Here is a 17054-nt window from a genome sequence, read left to right as displayed (position 1 = left end):
ACGTGCCCTCTTTCTTGGGGACCACGAAGAGATCTGAGGAAAACCCCTGCCCCTGTTCCAGGATTTGAATGGGACGAATTACTCCCATAGTAGAGAGGTCTTTTACACAACGTAAGAACGCCTCTCTTTTTATCTGGTCTACAGACAATCTTGAAAGAAGAAACCTCCCCTTTGGGAGAGAATTTTTGAATTCCAGTTGATACCCTTGGGACACGATTTCCAGCGTCCAAGGATCCTGAACATCTCTTACCCAAGCCTGGGCAAAGAGAGAAAGTCTGCCCCCTACTAGACCCGGTCCCGGATCAGGGGCCTCCCCTTCATGCTGTCTTGGTTGCAACAGCAGGCTTTTTGGGTTCTTTACCCTTCTTCCAAGCCCGGTTGGGTCTCCAGACGGACTTGGCCTGAGCAAAATTCCCTTCCCGTTTGGTGGAAGAAGAGAAGACTCCTTTAAAGTTCAGAAAGGAACGAAAAAATTTTTCTTTACCCCTCAGCTTAGCAGTTCTATCCTGAGGTAGGAGTTGACCCTTACCTCCCGTATTGTCAGAAATTATTTATTTCAAGTCAGGCCCGAATAGGGTTTTTCCTTTGAAAGGAATAGCCAAATGCTTTGACTTAGATGACACATCAGCAGACCAAGATTTTAACCATAACGCTCTACGCTATAAAATGGCAAATCCGGCATTCTTAGCCGCCAATTTGGCAATCTGAAAGGCGGCATCTGTAATAAAAGAATTAGCCAGCTTAAGAGCCTTAATTCTGTCTAAAATATCCTCTAAAGGAGTCTCAGTCTTAAGAGACTCTTCTAATGCATAAAACCAGAAGGCCGCCGCAGTGGTAACTGGTACAATGCAGGCCGTCGGTTGTAACAGGAAACCCTGATGAATAAACAGTTTCTTTAGAAGACCCTCCAATTTCTTATCCATAGGGTCTTTGAAAGCACAACTGTCCTCAATAGGAATAGTTATACGCTTAGCCAGGGTAGAAATAGCTCCCTCCACCTTAGGGACTGTTTGCCAAGTGTCCCGAACAGTGTCAGATATGGGATACATTTTCTTAAAATTAGGAGAAGGTGAGAACGGGATACCCGGTCTGTCCCATTCCCTCTTAATAATCTCCGAAATTCTCTTAGGAACCGGAAAGACATCAGTGTAAGCAGATACCTCTAAGTATTTGTCCATCTTACACAATTTCTCTGGTGGTACCACAATAGAGTCAAAGTCATCCAGAGTTGCTAAAACCTCCCAAAGTAACAGGTGGAAGTGTTCAAGCTTAAATCTAAAGGACATGACGTCCGAATCTGTCTGAGGTAACACACTTCCCAAATCAGAAAGTTCACCCTCAAACAGAAGTTCCCTGACCCCCAAATTAGATCCCTGTGAGGGTACATCGGAAATAGCTAACAAAGCATCAGAGGACTCAGTATTCACATTGACTTCTGTCCTGCTGCGTTTGCCCTGTAACACTGGCAACTTAGATAATACCTCTGTAAGGGTAGTTGACATAACTGCAGCCATATCCTGCAGAGTAAATGAATTAGACGCGGTTGAAGAACCCGGCGTCGCTTGAGTGGGCGTTAAAGGTTGTGACGCTTGGGGAGAATTTAGCGGCATACCCTGATTCTCCTCAGACTGAGAATCATCCTTAGACATACTCTCTGTACCTAAAATCTGCTTCTTACATTGTAAGGCCCTTTCAGTACATGAGGGACATATACACACACACACACATACACACAGAGGCAGCTCTAGACTTTGTGAGGCCTTAGGCAAAACTTAAACATTAGGCCCCACTGACGCCAATAATAAAAAGCCTTGAATCCTATGAACTTATAATTCAGTTTCTAGAATTGTAATTGTCTCATAACCAATTATTCTTTAGTCAAATGTCGAAAGACAAACATAGGGTATACATAAAATGTTTGCAGCTGCACGTGTGTAAATATGAACTAAATCTGTCAATTAAGGTTTTAAAGAAAAATAAATCAGTTTACAACATATTATGACCCCCCAATCCCCCTGCAATAAATTATGACCCCCTCCCCTGTAGAGTCATAATACATTATGCTCCCCAGACCCCTTCAATAAATTATGCCCCCAGCAATAAATGATGCCCCCCGAGGGCATTATGCCCATTTGCAATACATTTTGCCCCACAGCCCCCTTCAATACATTATGTCCCCAGCCCCCCTGTAATAAATTATGCCCCCACAACCCCCTTCAATAAATGATGTCCCCAGCCCCCTTCAATAAATTATGCCCCCAGCCCCCCTTCAATAAATTATGACTCCAGCCCCCTTCAATAAATTATGCCCCAACCCCTCTGTAATAAATTATGCACCCAGCCCCCTGTAATAAATTATGCCCCCAGACCCCTGTAATAAATCATGCCTCCAGATCCCCATTGAAAGAAATGATGCCCCCAGCCCCCTGTAAGAAATTATGCCCCAGCCCCCTGAAAAAAAGTATGCCCCAGTCCCCCTGTAACATATTATGCCCCAGCCCCCTGTAACATTTTATGCCCCAGCCCCCTGTAACAAATTATGCATCCTGTAAGAAATTATGTTCCAGCCCCCCAGTAAGAAATTATGCCCCAACCCCCTGTAAGAAATTATGCCCCAACCTCCCTGTAAGAAATTATGCCCCCAACCCCCCTGCAATAAATCATTCTCCCAGCCCCCCTGTAATAAATCATGCCCTTAGCGCCCCTGCAATAAAATGATGCCCCTAGCAATAAAATGTTACCCTCAGCCCCCTGCAATAAAATGATGCCCCCAGCAATAAAATGATGCCCCCAGCCTCCCTGCAATAAAATGATGCCCCCAGCCCCACCGTGAAATCTGTGATTATATTAGCCTTCAGAAAGAAAAAAAACCTTTTACTTACCATCCATCGCTCCAACGGTGACCTAGTCCTTCAGCTTCAGATCCTCGTGAGGTGGATGGAAGGGGTGACACGCGCAACATCACTCCTCATTGGCTGGTGGGCGGAGAAGCTGATCGGATGAACTCTGTGAGGAAACTGAGTCATCAAATCAGAGAGTGGAGTGTGACAGGGGTCTAAACGCTGCCTGCGCACAGCACCGTTAAGGTCCCCTGTCACATCAAACACAAAGTAAAAATTAGGTGGCCACAAGGCCCCTCTGAGCGTAATTTAAGAGCCACCTCTGTGTGTATATATATATATATATAAATATATATATTTGTAAAATATATATCTACACCTATATACCTATGTGAATCTATACAGGTATAGCTATATATACAGATACAGTATATATAGAAATATACACTCACCCACCACTTTATTAGGTATACCTGTTCACTTGCTTGGTAACACAAATTGCTAATCAGCCAATCACATGGCAGTAACTCAATGCATTTAGGCATACAGATGTGATGAAGACAATTGCTGAAGTTCAAACCGAGCATCAGAATGGGGAAGGGGATTTAAGTCACTTTAAACGTGGCATGTGTTGATGCCAGACGGGATGGTCTGAGTATTTCAAAAACTTCTGATCTACTGGGATTTTCACACACAACCATCTCTAGGGTTTATAGAGAATGGTCCGAAAAAGAGAAAATATCCAGTGAGTGGCAGTTGTGTGGACAAAAATGCCTTGTTGATGTCAGCGGTCAGAGGAAAATGGGCAGACTGGTTCTAAATGATAGAAAGGCAACAGTAACTCAAATAACCAATCGTTACGACCAAGGCATGCAAAATACCATCTCTGAACACACAACACGTTGAACCTTGAAGTAGATGGGCTACAGCAGCAGAAGACCACACCGGGTGCCCCTCCTGTCAGCTAAAAACAGGAAACTGACGCTACAATTCGCACAGACTCACCAAAATTGGACAATAGAATATTGGAAAAATGTTGCCTGGTCTGATGAGTCTTGATATCAGCTGCGGCATTCAAATGGTAGGGTCAGAATTTGGCGTTAACAACATGAAAGCATGGATCCGTCCTGCTTTCTATCAATGGTTCAGGCTGGTGGTGGTGTAATGGTGTGGGGGATATTTTCTTGGCACACTTTGGGCCTCTTAGTACCTATTGAGAATCATTTAAATGCCATGGCCTACCTGAGTATTGTTGCTGACCATGTCCATCCCTTTATGACTACAGTGTACCCATCTTCTGATGACTACTTCCAGCAGGATAATGCAACATGTTACAAAGCTCAAATCATCTCAAACGGGTTTCTTGACTGTAGAACTAGGATAAAGTGTAAGGGTTAAAAAAAAATGTTCATGAAAGCAGTATTTAGTGCTCCACTTAAATCTCTTTACAGTGAAATATCTTGCCATATACCATATCCCGCTTAACCCTTATAAATAAAATGTATGAATACTTATTTGAAATATGTTATCGGAAAGTGTATACATGAGTGTAATAGTTTATTTTAATGTGTTTTTGATGTGTTTGGTGAACATTATTTTAACCCTTACACTTTTTGCTAAGGGATTACAGTGACGCTAATCCTATAGCACTGTTTTTGCTTGTGTTTGAGTGCAACCATTTACTTTCAAGATGTAATATGTGCGTTAGTGTGGGCATGATATTGCCTTTTCGCATCCCGCACTAACATTGGTGCACCACTTGTAATCTAGGCGTATGTGTCTAAACCTTTTGTAGTGGTTAAACACATAGCTATATGCAAGCAATACCGTAACAAGATACTTTTATGTCCCTTTAATGTATTCACAATGGTTAATTTTACCTGGTGGAGTATATTAAATTGTTTACATATCCTTTACCATGATTTTGTCATTTGACATAGCTGCTTTGACTGTTGGAAGTGACACCTTTACTGCAGTATTGACTATAGAAAGGCTATGAAAACAAGAGAAAAAAAACTACTCATGGGCATTTTTTGCATTCTGCATATTTGTTTTGGAAACAAATGTTAAATATGGCAGTGGCATTCGGCTCTTTTCGACACCGGATTATATTTGTGTTAAAGTGCAACACGCATAGATCTGGATTTGCACAGATATTTGTGTCTTGCACTTTGACACAAATAAATCCGGCACTGAAATTAGGTAAATTCAGCTGTCAGTGGTCATATTCAGTATTATTTTAAAAAATGAATGCTGAATGAGAAAAAATGAAGATGCCTAGAACTCCCAGTCTTAGTGAAGGGTGGGAAAGATAAAGAGACCAGAGCACGGTGTTCCTGCAGCACATTTGAATACAATGAACTCTTATAGACTGCTTACTTGAGTACATTGTCCCTTTAACTCTGCAGAAACTGATATCCTGTTCCATAAGCTTATAAAATTGAAGATTAAATTCCCCCAAAAATATTTAATGATGGTATTATTATGTCCTTTATATTAGTGCACACTATATTTCAAATTTTTTTGTTTGCTGCTTTCTGTTGAAAAAACACTTAAAAAGTGCTTAACAACCTGTATGTGCCAGCTCTGAACCAAGAAAAACTCACTGACACTCAAAAATGGATTAAACCCATTGATTCAGGCCATTAATAGCATGATAAATAGCAGAAATTATGGAGACACTAATGAAACTATGCAAAGTTTGATTTTAATTGAACATAATATGTAGGATTATCTGACTAATCACTTCTATGTATTTTTAGACCATCTGACAGTACCCACACACTTGTTCAAATTGAAAAACAAAAACATAACATTTATTTATTTTTAAAATTCGTCTAAAGGGAACATCATGCTATATTTTGTGGTGCAATGTTCTAAAGTATACTGCACAAATTTATAGGCTGCCTATGACGTTTTTTGACTCATTTACAATGCCTTTTTCAGTGTAAGTTAGCTTCGAATGTCAGTTTGCCATCATACATTTTGGACAGATTACTTGTGGAGTGAAAAATTGCGCTTTCACAAGCACGATATTTGTGCTCCGACCACTCATAATACACACAGTTGCGTGCGCTGGTATTTGAAGTGACCCGCAATGTGTCCGCATTGATGGAAGCTTTGTGCTCAATAGGGCGTGCTTTCCTAGGCCAATCAGAAGCCTCGTTCTCATGCCGTGAGACATAGCATAAGACATAGCATAAGAACCCAGCACATATATGTGCATATACACACACTCATACATACACACACCTGGGGGCAGAGTTAGGAATACCAATAAATAAATGCAAATACCTCTCTCCCTCACACTCTGGCTCATACAGTATGGTATCAGAAAAAAACACTGCCCACTGTACATAGACAAACATTGGATTTTACTTGTTGCTTTCTAGAGCTTCATTCCTCCTACACACATACACATCTATACTAAAATCACGTTTGTAATGCGTCTGACGGTGTCGCCATTTGCGCACGCATCCTCAAAGGAATGTTGGCTGCATGAGGCAGCCAAAAGAATGTTGGCGGCGTGCGCAGCCAAACAAATCCACCTGGATACAGCAAAGCTGCATCCCCGTGGTTTCCGAAAATGGAAGGGTGAATTCTTTCACCACCCTGCCATTTTCGGAATCCACCTGGATGCAGCATGGGCAAACAAAGCCTTAAAGAAAAAAACACGCAACTGCCCACACAAAATAATGAAAAAACACGTAACCGCCTGCACGAAATAACAAAAAAACCTTACCGCCCACACGAAGTATAACAAAAAAAAACTAATCTCCTGCACAAAGTATTAACATACACCTAAAACGCCAACCCCCACATCGCAAAATAATAAAGTAATTAACCCCTAATCCGCAAATAACATAATTAGAATATTAACCCCTAAACTGCCAACCCCCCACAATGCAAATAACTAATTTAATTACTATGCCCCCCAACCGAACACCCCCTAAATTAACCCCAAAACTAAGTTACAATTAAAATAATAAAACCTAACATTAAATTACAAAAAAAAAAAATCTAAAATTATAAAAAGTAAAAAACTCTAAAGTTACAGAAAAAAAATAAACAAAGTTATCAAAAATAAAAAAAATTAAACCTAATCCCTATGAAAATAAAAAAGCCCCCCAAAATAAAAACACCCCTAATCTAAACTACCAATAACCCTTAAAAGGGCCTTGTGTAGGATATTGCCCTTAGTTAAACAGCTCTTTTACATTTAAAAAATACTAATTCCCTCCCTGACAGTAAAAACCCCCCACCCACCAAACCCCCCAAAAATAAAAAAACCTAACACTAAAAAACCTAAACTAGCCATTGCCCCTAAAGGGGCATTTGCCCTTAAAAAGGTAATCAGCTCTTTTATAGCCCATTAAATCCCTAATCTTAAAAATAAAATAACCCCCAAAAATAAAAAAATAATCTTAAAACTAAGCCCCAAATAGGTACTCTTTGTTTCTGAAGTCCGGCGGAGAAGGTTTTCTTCTCCATCATCTTCTATCTTTATTCGGAGCGAAGGTGGAGCAGAGCGGAGGTGCGGAGCTGGCTTCCTCAATGCACGGATCCTCAGCGACGGTCTTCAGTGGCGGCGGTCCTCAGCAGCATTGAGGCTCCTCTTCATGCGATCGTCCATCGCACACTGAAGATTGAAAACAAGATACCCCATATTTATTGGGGTACCTTGCATTCGTATTGGCTGAAATTTAGAAATCAGCCAATAGGATGAGAGCTACTGAAATCTTATTGGCTTATTTAAACAACCAGTAGGATTTCAGTAGCTCTAATCCTATTGGCTGATTTCAAAATTTCAGCCAATAGGAATGCAAGGTACTCCAAATTGATTGCGGTACCTTCAATTACATTTTTAGTGTACACCGGAGATTGGATGAAGAGGAGCCCCCACGCCACTGAGGATCGCTTCCGCTGAAGACTGCCACTGAGGATAGCCACTGAGAACCGCCAATGAGCACCGCCGCTCTGGATCCGCGCATCGGGAAGACCACTCTGTGCCGGCTTCGCTCCAGATGAAGATAGAAGATGATGGAGCCATCTTGAAAAAATCCTTCTCTGCCGGACTTCAGGAATGGTGAGTACCTATTTGGGGTTTAAATAGTATAGGATATAACTCTTGCGCTAACCTTAATTATCCCACAGCTTCCCAGAGATATAGAAAGTCACCCCATGACTAAAAGGTATGTGTAGTGAATGCAAAAAAAAAATCAATGAGAAGCGCAAAAAGTGCTGAGGATAGTGGCACTATCAAAATATACAAATGTACTATCAATATTGTCATGTTCCGGTGTATATGCGCTCAGGACACAGGCCCTCGGGGCAGTGGTAGGGAATTGGAGACACTGACCCGGGGAAGAGTATCCTGGATGTGGATAGATGATATTCTGTGATTCATAGTTGCAAGAAGTTATTGTAGAATTCATGGAGAGTGAAACATATGTATACAATATATTCTGGCTTCAATGAAAACATAAATTGATACTGTGACATAGTTAATAGGAGTAGCTGCAGGATTGATGATGAGTGGAAAAAGACAGCAATGTAAGGTGTTCAAGCTTCAGAGTAAACTGGTAGAAGATTAACTCATAGATGCAAACTAAGGTTTGTTGCAGGTTCACAGTACATAATATTATATAGAGCTATATGTCAGTAATAAGCAGAGCAGCACAGGTGATAGACAAGTTGTAAAATTAAGGCATTAAATACTGTTTGTGTATATATTGGAGAATCACAGGGAAGCTGTTTAACTGAACACATAGATGCAGAGTTCTGACTATATTAACGTATTTGGAGGAGGATATTTCAGCTATGACAACTTGTAGCAGAGAATAGTTATACATTTCTGAGTAAGATGCTGTTGTAGTAATTAGAAAGTGATTATAACCAAATGCATACTTGTAATTTAGAATAAGTTCAGAGCTTAAGTAGCAGTGTCCAGGAAACAAAATGGAAATTGTATGGATACTTGCGATTAGATGATTTTAAGCATAGCTAAAAGGAAAGGCTGTAGTTTCAATATGCTGATAAAATCCATGCAGGAACAGTCACAGACCTCTGTTGTTCTGGAACAAAAATTTTAAAGCTAATGCAATGCACATTAGGCCTGAGATGGTTTAAAAAGAGGCTGAGGGAATCAGGTGCATGAATGATTAATTAGGCAGGTAAGTTGAATGCAGATACTGCCCAAACAGCATGATTGTCAGTAGCAGGGAAGGCAGTCTTGAAGGGACAGTGATATCAGGCAGGCATATGTTACAAATATATACACATCTTCCAATAATCTAACAATATAGGTATTAGGTTCAATAAGAAAATGATCACACAGGTATATTATCATATTAATTTTATAGAGAAAAAATATATATTAAATCAATAATACAATAACAATTTGTGACCGGTCACTAACAATTTTAAAAGGCTCAATAAAATGCCAATCTAGGAGAAAGGCTTAAAAATTGCCAAGATTGAAAGTCTGTATTAAAAGTCCAACATATAGAGCTTAAAATACTGCTCACAGTGGCTAGTATACTTGAAGTCACGTACCACCTGTTGATAGATCCAAATAGTCACATGAACTGCTGTTTCTATAGCAGACACAAACTCAAGTTGATACAAGTAATTGGAATGGTGTCAATGTTACGTTTTTACAATCACGCCTTGTACATCTGACCTTTTAAGTAGTCTAATTTACACGGTTTACTGGAAACATACCTTGCTTCCCAGCCTGGGTACTACCTTGTATATGCCAGATGCCACACTTGCAGTGGGAGTTTAGCGTGTTCTTTCGCAGTCCGCATTCAGTGAGTATTCCCATGAGGTCCCAGATGAGCTGTGAGTGACGTAGAGTGGTCACAAGGGGTTCCACACCCAATCTGCGTTCCCAATTTTCAGCTGTATCTTACAGTCAAACTGTCAGGAGCTAACAGCTGCATAAAATCCAGCCATGAAATATCCATAGATAAATATTAGGAGTACACTGGGTCATACTAAAGAGCTCAGTGACTTTAACCCCTTCACTACCGGAATTTTCAGAGAAGAACTTGCCCAAAATACCAGAGAATTTTTTGTTTTTGTTTTTTTTAACGATTTTTTATTGAGAAAGTGATAGGCCAACATACATAGGAATCAAACAAGACCACATAGTAATACAGACCATGCATAGATGGTTATAAATGGAATATAATTAACAGTAAGTATGTTAAGAGGAATAAGACAAAAATGAGTAGAGACAGTGAATACTAATTATATATAAAATCACAGTACAATTGCGATTGCCAACCTTCAGATGTAAACTAATCAAGCATGTCTTATTCTATATAATCATTTCTCATTTTCCATTTTATACCTCATAGTTCAATACCTCTCGCAGATTATTAGGGGATAAAAAAAAAAGGGGAAGGGGGGGGGAGGAGAAGAGGAGGGGGGAGGTGGAAGTGTAAATTATCTAAATGTCTCAGTTGGGGAATTTCTCTATCCAAGGTGTCCAAATTTCGTAATATGTGTCTACTTTATCTAAAACCGAATAGGAGTATGATTCCATCCTCAAGAGAAAGTTTACTGCTGCAATGATTTGTGAGATGGAGGGGGGTGATTTTTGCTTCCACGCTTTTGCAATTTCAAGCTTAATGGACATAAGCAGATAAATGGTTAAGGATTTTTGGCCGGGGGATAATACCGGGAAGTCTAAATGGAGGAGGCATGTTTGTGGACTAAGTGTAGGGGTAATGCTCAGAGATCTAATAATGTCTAGAAATTGTGTCCAGACCGGCTCAATTTTTGGGCAGGACCACCAAATGTGGCTCTGAGTTCCTGGTTGACCACATCCTCTCCAGCATGTAGGGGGATGATTACTGTAAATTTTGTGTAGAGCTGTAGGAACTAAATGCCATCTTAGAGTGAGCTTGTAATGAAGTTCCCATAAAGTCGTGCAGTGTAACAGTTTTTGGTATACAGTAGTTCTTTGTGCCAGGAGTCAGTGTCAGCTGTAAAATTAAATTCTCTCTCCCATGCTAGATGTTGGGAGATTTTATGGTGGGAGGAGGGGTCGAGAAGAATATTGTAGTGGAACGACAGTGTCTCTTTAAGCGCATGGGTTTGAGTCCACCTCCGTTCCCACTCAGTAGCATCTCTGAGGTTCGCCCTTGGGAAACCCCACGCTTGAATAATGGAGCAGAGGTGAAAAGTCTCAAATCTAAGTGTCGTCGGGATTTGTAGTTCACTGCATATTTTATTATAAGATAGCGTATTTGCGTGGTCATATAGATCTGAAACATAGGTAGCTGCAAAGTTTTGCCAAAGGGTAATATGAGAGTCGGGAAGACAAAAAAGAGAGCTGGCAATTGTTTGTCTCGGGGATGGGTGAGGGGCAATAGAAGGTAGGTTTCTGATTTGTTCCCAGAATTGTAGGGTGTCAAGGATCACATGATTCCTAGACCTAAGATCTTTCCTACAATGAGAGGGGATCCAAGGCAAGTCATATAAATGCAGCCCTATGGTAGGAGGGATTGCTCAACTTCCCTCCACGAAGAGATATGAGCTGTGTTACTCCAGCTCATCAGGTGCGTCAACCGGGCAGCCTGATAATAAATGATAATGTTTGGAAGGCTAAGTCCGCCCTTGGAAGACGGTCTCTGTAAGGTCTGTTTGGAGGTTCTGGGCCTTTTGTCCCCCCAGATGTATTTAGTGATAAGGCTCTGCAGCCTATTAAGAATGGGTCTGGGGACATTGATCGGGAGGGACCGGAACAGGTAGATTATTTTAGGGATAAATGACATTTTAATAGCGGCAATCCTGCCTGTCCAAGAGATCTCACGGTATTCCCATGAGTCAAGGAGCTTTCGCCATTCGGGGAGTCTGTCTAGATAGTTTTGGGTGATAATACCAGAGAATTTTTAGCATTTTTGCTATCACTCCATTTAAACAGAAATAGAACCTTGTTTTTTTTCTATTTACCTGTCAAAACTATGGGGGATATTTATCAAAGCCTCAACCGCAAATACGCCGGAATTCCGCAGCGTAATTGTTGCGAGCTTGATCCGACCTAGTTATCAAAGCCTACAGACCAGCAAAAAATTATATTTGTGACGTAACATACAATCCGCCAGTCTCATTCCAATGCAGATCGATGCTTACTTCATTACAGATGTTCCAAATACACATTCAGCTCTATCTGACACATTTTCCCATTTATCAAATTTCAAACAGGTACGCTCGTGGCTATTCCAGCCCAGTGTACCCGGTTTTCAATCCACCACCCTGGAGGCCGCGGATGCCATAGAAATCAATAGGAGTCTGAAAGCAGCAAAATCTTATGTTCGATGCTGCCAGATATCCCATTGATTTATATGATTAAAAACAAGTTACGTTTACACCTAACACCCTAACATAAGCCTCGAGTCTGCCGCCCCCGACATCGCTGCCACCTACATAATGTTATTAACCCCTATTCCGCCGCTCCCCGACACCGCCACCACTAAATAAAGTTATACTTATTAACCCCTATCCCGCCGCTCCCGGACCCCGCCACAACCTAAATAAAGTTATTGACCCCTATACCGCCGCTCCCGGATCCCGCCGCCACTAAATAAACGTATTAATCCCTAAACCTCTGGCCTTCCACATCACTACCACTAACTAAACCTATTAACCCCTAAACCCGCCAGCCCCCCACATCGCCATAAACTAAATTAAGCTATTAACCCGTAAACCTAACAAGCCGCTAACTTTAAATTAAAATTACAACATCCCTATCTTAAAATAAACTTAATCTTACCTGTAGAATTAAAATAAACTATTTTTAAACTATTAATTAACCTACTACTAATGAACTATTATACTACAATTAAATTAAAGTTCCAATTAAATAAACTAAATTACATATTAAAAAAACCTAACCCTACTCAAATTGTTTAAATCTACTATTAAACATTATGAAAATGACTAAATTACCAAAAAAAAATAAACACTAAATTACAAAAAATAAAAAACACTATCGCCTAGATTTAGAGTTTTGCGGTAGCCGTCAAAACCAGCGTTAGCGGGTCCTAACGCTGGTTTTTACCGCCCGCTGGTATTTAGAGTCAATCAATAAAGGGTCTAACGCTCACTTTGCAGCCGCGACTTTTCCATACCGCAGATCCCCCTACGTCAATTGCGTATCCTATCTTTTTAATGGGATCTTTCTAACGCCGGTATTTAGAGTCTTGGCTGAAGTGAGCGTTAGAACTCTAACGACAAAACTCCAGCCGCAGAAAAAAAACAGAAGTTAAGAGCTTTCTGGGCTAACGCCGGTTCATAAAGCTCTTAACTACTGTGCTCTACAGTACACTAACACCCATAAACTAACTATGTACCCCTAAACCGAGGTCCCCCCACATCGCCGCCACTCTATTACATTTTTTTAACCCCTAATCTGCCGACCGCACACCGCCGCCACCTACATTATCCCTATGTACCCCTAATCTGCTGCCCCTAACAACGCCGACCCCTATATTATATTTATTAACCCCTAATCTGCCCCCCTCAACGTCGCCGACACCTACCTACAATTATTAACCCGTAATCTGCCGACCGGACCTCACCGCTACTATAATAAAGTTATTAACCCCTAATCCGCCTCACTGCCGCTTCAATAACCCTATAATAAATAGTATTAACCCCTAATCTGTCCTCCCTAATATCGCTGACACCTAACTTCAAGTATTAACCCCTAATCTACCGACCGGACCTCACCGCTACTCTAATAAATGTATTAACCCCTAAAGCTAAGTCTAACCCTAACCCTAACACCCCCCTAAGTTAAATATAATTTTTATCTAATGAAATAAATTATTTCTTATTAAATAAATTATTCCTATTTAAAGCTAAATACTTACCTGTAAAATAAACCCTAATATAGCTACAATATAACGAATAATTACATTGTAGCTATTTTAGGATTTATATTTATTTTACAGGCAACTTTGTAATTATTTTAACCAGGTACAATAGCTATTAAATAGTTAAGAACTATTTAATAGCTACCTAGTTAAAAATAAGTACAAAATTACCTGTAAAATAAATCCTAACCTAAGTTACAATTAAACCTAACACTACACTATCAATAAATTAATTAAATAAAATACCTACAATTAAATCTAACACTACACTATCAATAAATTAATTACATACAAATCCCTACAAATAAATACAATTAAATAAACTAACTAAAGTACAAAAAATAAAAAAAGCTAAGTTACAAAAAATAAAAAAATTAATTACAAACATAATAAAAATATTACAACAATTTTAAGCTAATTACACCTACTCTACTCTACTCTAATAAAATAACAAAGCCCCCCAAAATAAAAAAATGCCCTACCCTATTCTAAAATTAAAATAGAAAAGCTCTTTTACCTTACCAGCCCTTAAAAGGGCCTTTTGCGGGGCATGCCCCAAATAATTCAGCTCTTTTGCCTGTAAAAATAAACACAATACCCCCCCAACATTACAACCCACCACCCACATACTCCTAATCTAACCCAAACCCCCCTTAAATAAACCTAACACTAAGCCCCTGAAGATCTTCCTATCTTATCTTCACCACACCGGGTATGACCGATCCGTTCTTCATTCGCCGCTTGGATCAAGACTTCAGCAGGAGGATGGACGTCGTCAGCCCCCGCTTGGGCTTGGATCAAGACATCGGAGCCTGGACGGATCGGTGATACCCGGCGTGGTGAAGATAAGGTAGGAAGATCTTCAGGGGCTTAGTGTTAGGTTTATTTAAGGGGGGTTTGGGTTAGATTAGGGGTATGTGGGTGGTGGGTTGTAATGTTGTGGGGGGGGTATTGTATGTTTTTTTTTTCCAGGCAAAAGAGCTGAATTCTTTGGGGCATGCCCCGCAAAAGGCCCTTTTAAGGGCTGGTAAGGTAAAAGAGCTTTTCTAATTTTATTTTAGAATAGGGTAGGGAATTTTTTATTTTGGGGGGCTTTGTTATTTTATTAGTGGGCTTAGAGTAGGTGTAATTAGCTTAAAATTGTTGTAATATTTTTAATATGTTTGTAAATATTTTTTTTATTTTTTGTAACTTAGTTCTTTTTTATTTTTTGTACTTTAGTTAGTTTATTTAATTGTATTTATTTGTAGGTATTGTATTTAATTAATTTATTGATAGTGTAGTGTTAGGTTTAATTGTAACTTAGATTATGATTTATTTTACAGGTAATTTTGTAATTATTTTAACTAGGTAACTATTAAATAGTTATTAACTATTTAATAGCTATTGTACCTGGTTAAAATAAAAACAAATTTGCCTGTAAAATAAATATTAATCCTAAAATAGCTACAATATAATTATAATTTATATTGTAGCTATATTAGGATTTATTTTACAGGTAAGTATTTAGCTTTAAATAGGAATAATTTATTTAATAAGAGTTAAATTATTTCGTTAGATTTAAATTATATTTAACTTAGGGGGGTGTTAGTGTTAGGGTTAGACTTAGCTTTAGGGGTTAATACATTTATTAGAGTAGCGGTGAGGTCCGGTCGGCAGATTAGGGGTTAATAATTGTAGGTAGGTGGAGGCGACGTTGGTGGCGGCAGATTAGGGGTTAATAAATATAATATAGGGGTCGGCGGTGTTAGGGGCAGCAGATTAGGGGTACATAGGGATAACGTAGGTTGCGGCGGTGTACGGAGCAGCAGATTAGGGGTTAATAATAATATGCAGGGGTCAGCGATAGCGGGGGCGGCAGATTAGGGGTTAATAAGTGTAAAGTTAGGGGTGTTTAGACTCGGGGTACATGTTAGGGTGTTAGGTGCAGACTTAGGAAGTGTTTCCCCATAGGAAACAATGGGGCCGCGTTAGGAGCTGAACGCTGCTTTTTTGCAGGTGTTAGGTTTTTTTTCAGCTCAAACTGTCCCATTGTTTCCTATGGGGGAATCGTGCATGAGCACGTTTTTGAAGCTGGCCGCGTCCGTAAGCACCGCTAGTATTTAGAGTTGCAGTGTCGGTAAATTATGCTCTACGCTCCCTTTTTGGAGCCTAACGCAGCCATTCTGTGAACTCTAAATACCAGCGGTATTTAAAAGGTGTGGGAGAAAAAAAGCATGCGTAGCTAACACACCCCTTCTAACGCAAAACTCCAAATCTAGGCCTATATTACGAAAAACAAACAAACCACATTATCAAAAATAAAGAAAGAATTAAACCTAATCTAATAGCCCTAACAAAATAAAAAAGCCCCCCCAAAATAAAAAAACCCTAGCCTACAATAAATTACCAATGGCCCTTAAAAGGGCCTTTTGTGGGGCATTGCCCCAAAGAAATCAGCTCTTTTACCTGTAATAAAAATTTCAAACACCCCCAACAGTAAAACCCACTACCCAACCAACCAACCGCCCAAATAAAAAAACCTATCTAAAATATCTTAAAAGGGTCTTTTGTATGGCATTGCCCTAAGTCAGTGGCGTATTTAGGATTTGTGCTGCCCTAGGCACTCAAAATTTGGCTGCCCACCCCACCCCCCACCCCCCTCAGGTTTTAGGCTTTTTTTTTTAACCATATTTTTTGGTCATGGTAGCATATAACCTACTTGTCATTAAGCAGCATACAAACTACTGGTCATTAAGTAGCATACAACCTACTGGTCATTAAGTAACATACAGCCTACTGGTCATTAAGCAGCATACAACCTACTGGTCATTAAGCAGCATACAACCTACTGATCATTAAGCAATAAGCAGTATACAACCTACTGATAAACACTGATAAACAGCGTTATGCAGTTTGATACAGCGACCAACATGATCATACCTAGGCAGTGGCACATCATGTCACAACTATACAGCATATACTGTTTACCAATGCCTGTGCACCCACCTCCTCTCAACACTTCAGTAGCTTGCCCTGGAAGGGTAATTTTCACATGATTGGCTCAGTGCTGCTGTTGGCCCCTGTGTGCAACCCTGGACGTACCGATTCTTATGGCCTCTGCCCGCCCCCAGATCCCTGCTCTCCTACCTTTCTGAAGTACCGGGCATCATGTGGCACAGATATCGAACCTAACGGTTTATGCACTGTGCAGCCGCATTGAAAATATCATTTTCGCTCATGCAGCACCATCCTCCACCTCCAGATTTCCCACTCTCAGCGCCCCCGGTGGTCTGTTGAGATATCCTACCCTATTGACTGTGATTTGCGCATGCGCAAAATGATT

Source organism: Bombina bombina, chromosome 2 (assembly GCF_027579735.1).
Source record: "Bombina bombina isolate aBomBom1 chromosome 2, aBomBom1.pri, whole genome shotgun sequence".
Taxonomy (NCBI): domain Eukaryota; kingdom Metazoa; phylum Chordata; class Amphibia; order Anura; family Bombinatoridae; genus Bombina; species Bombina bombina.
Note: the sequence above shows the minus strand (reverse complement) of the source record.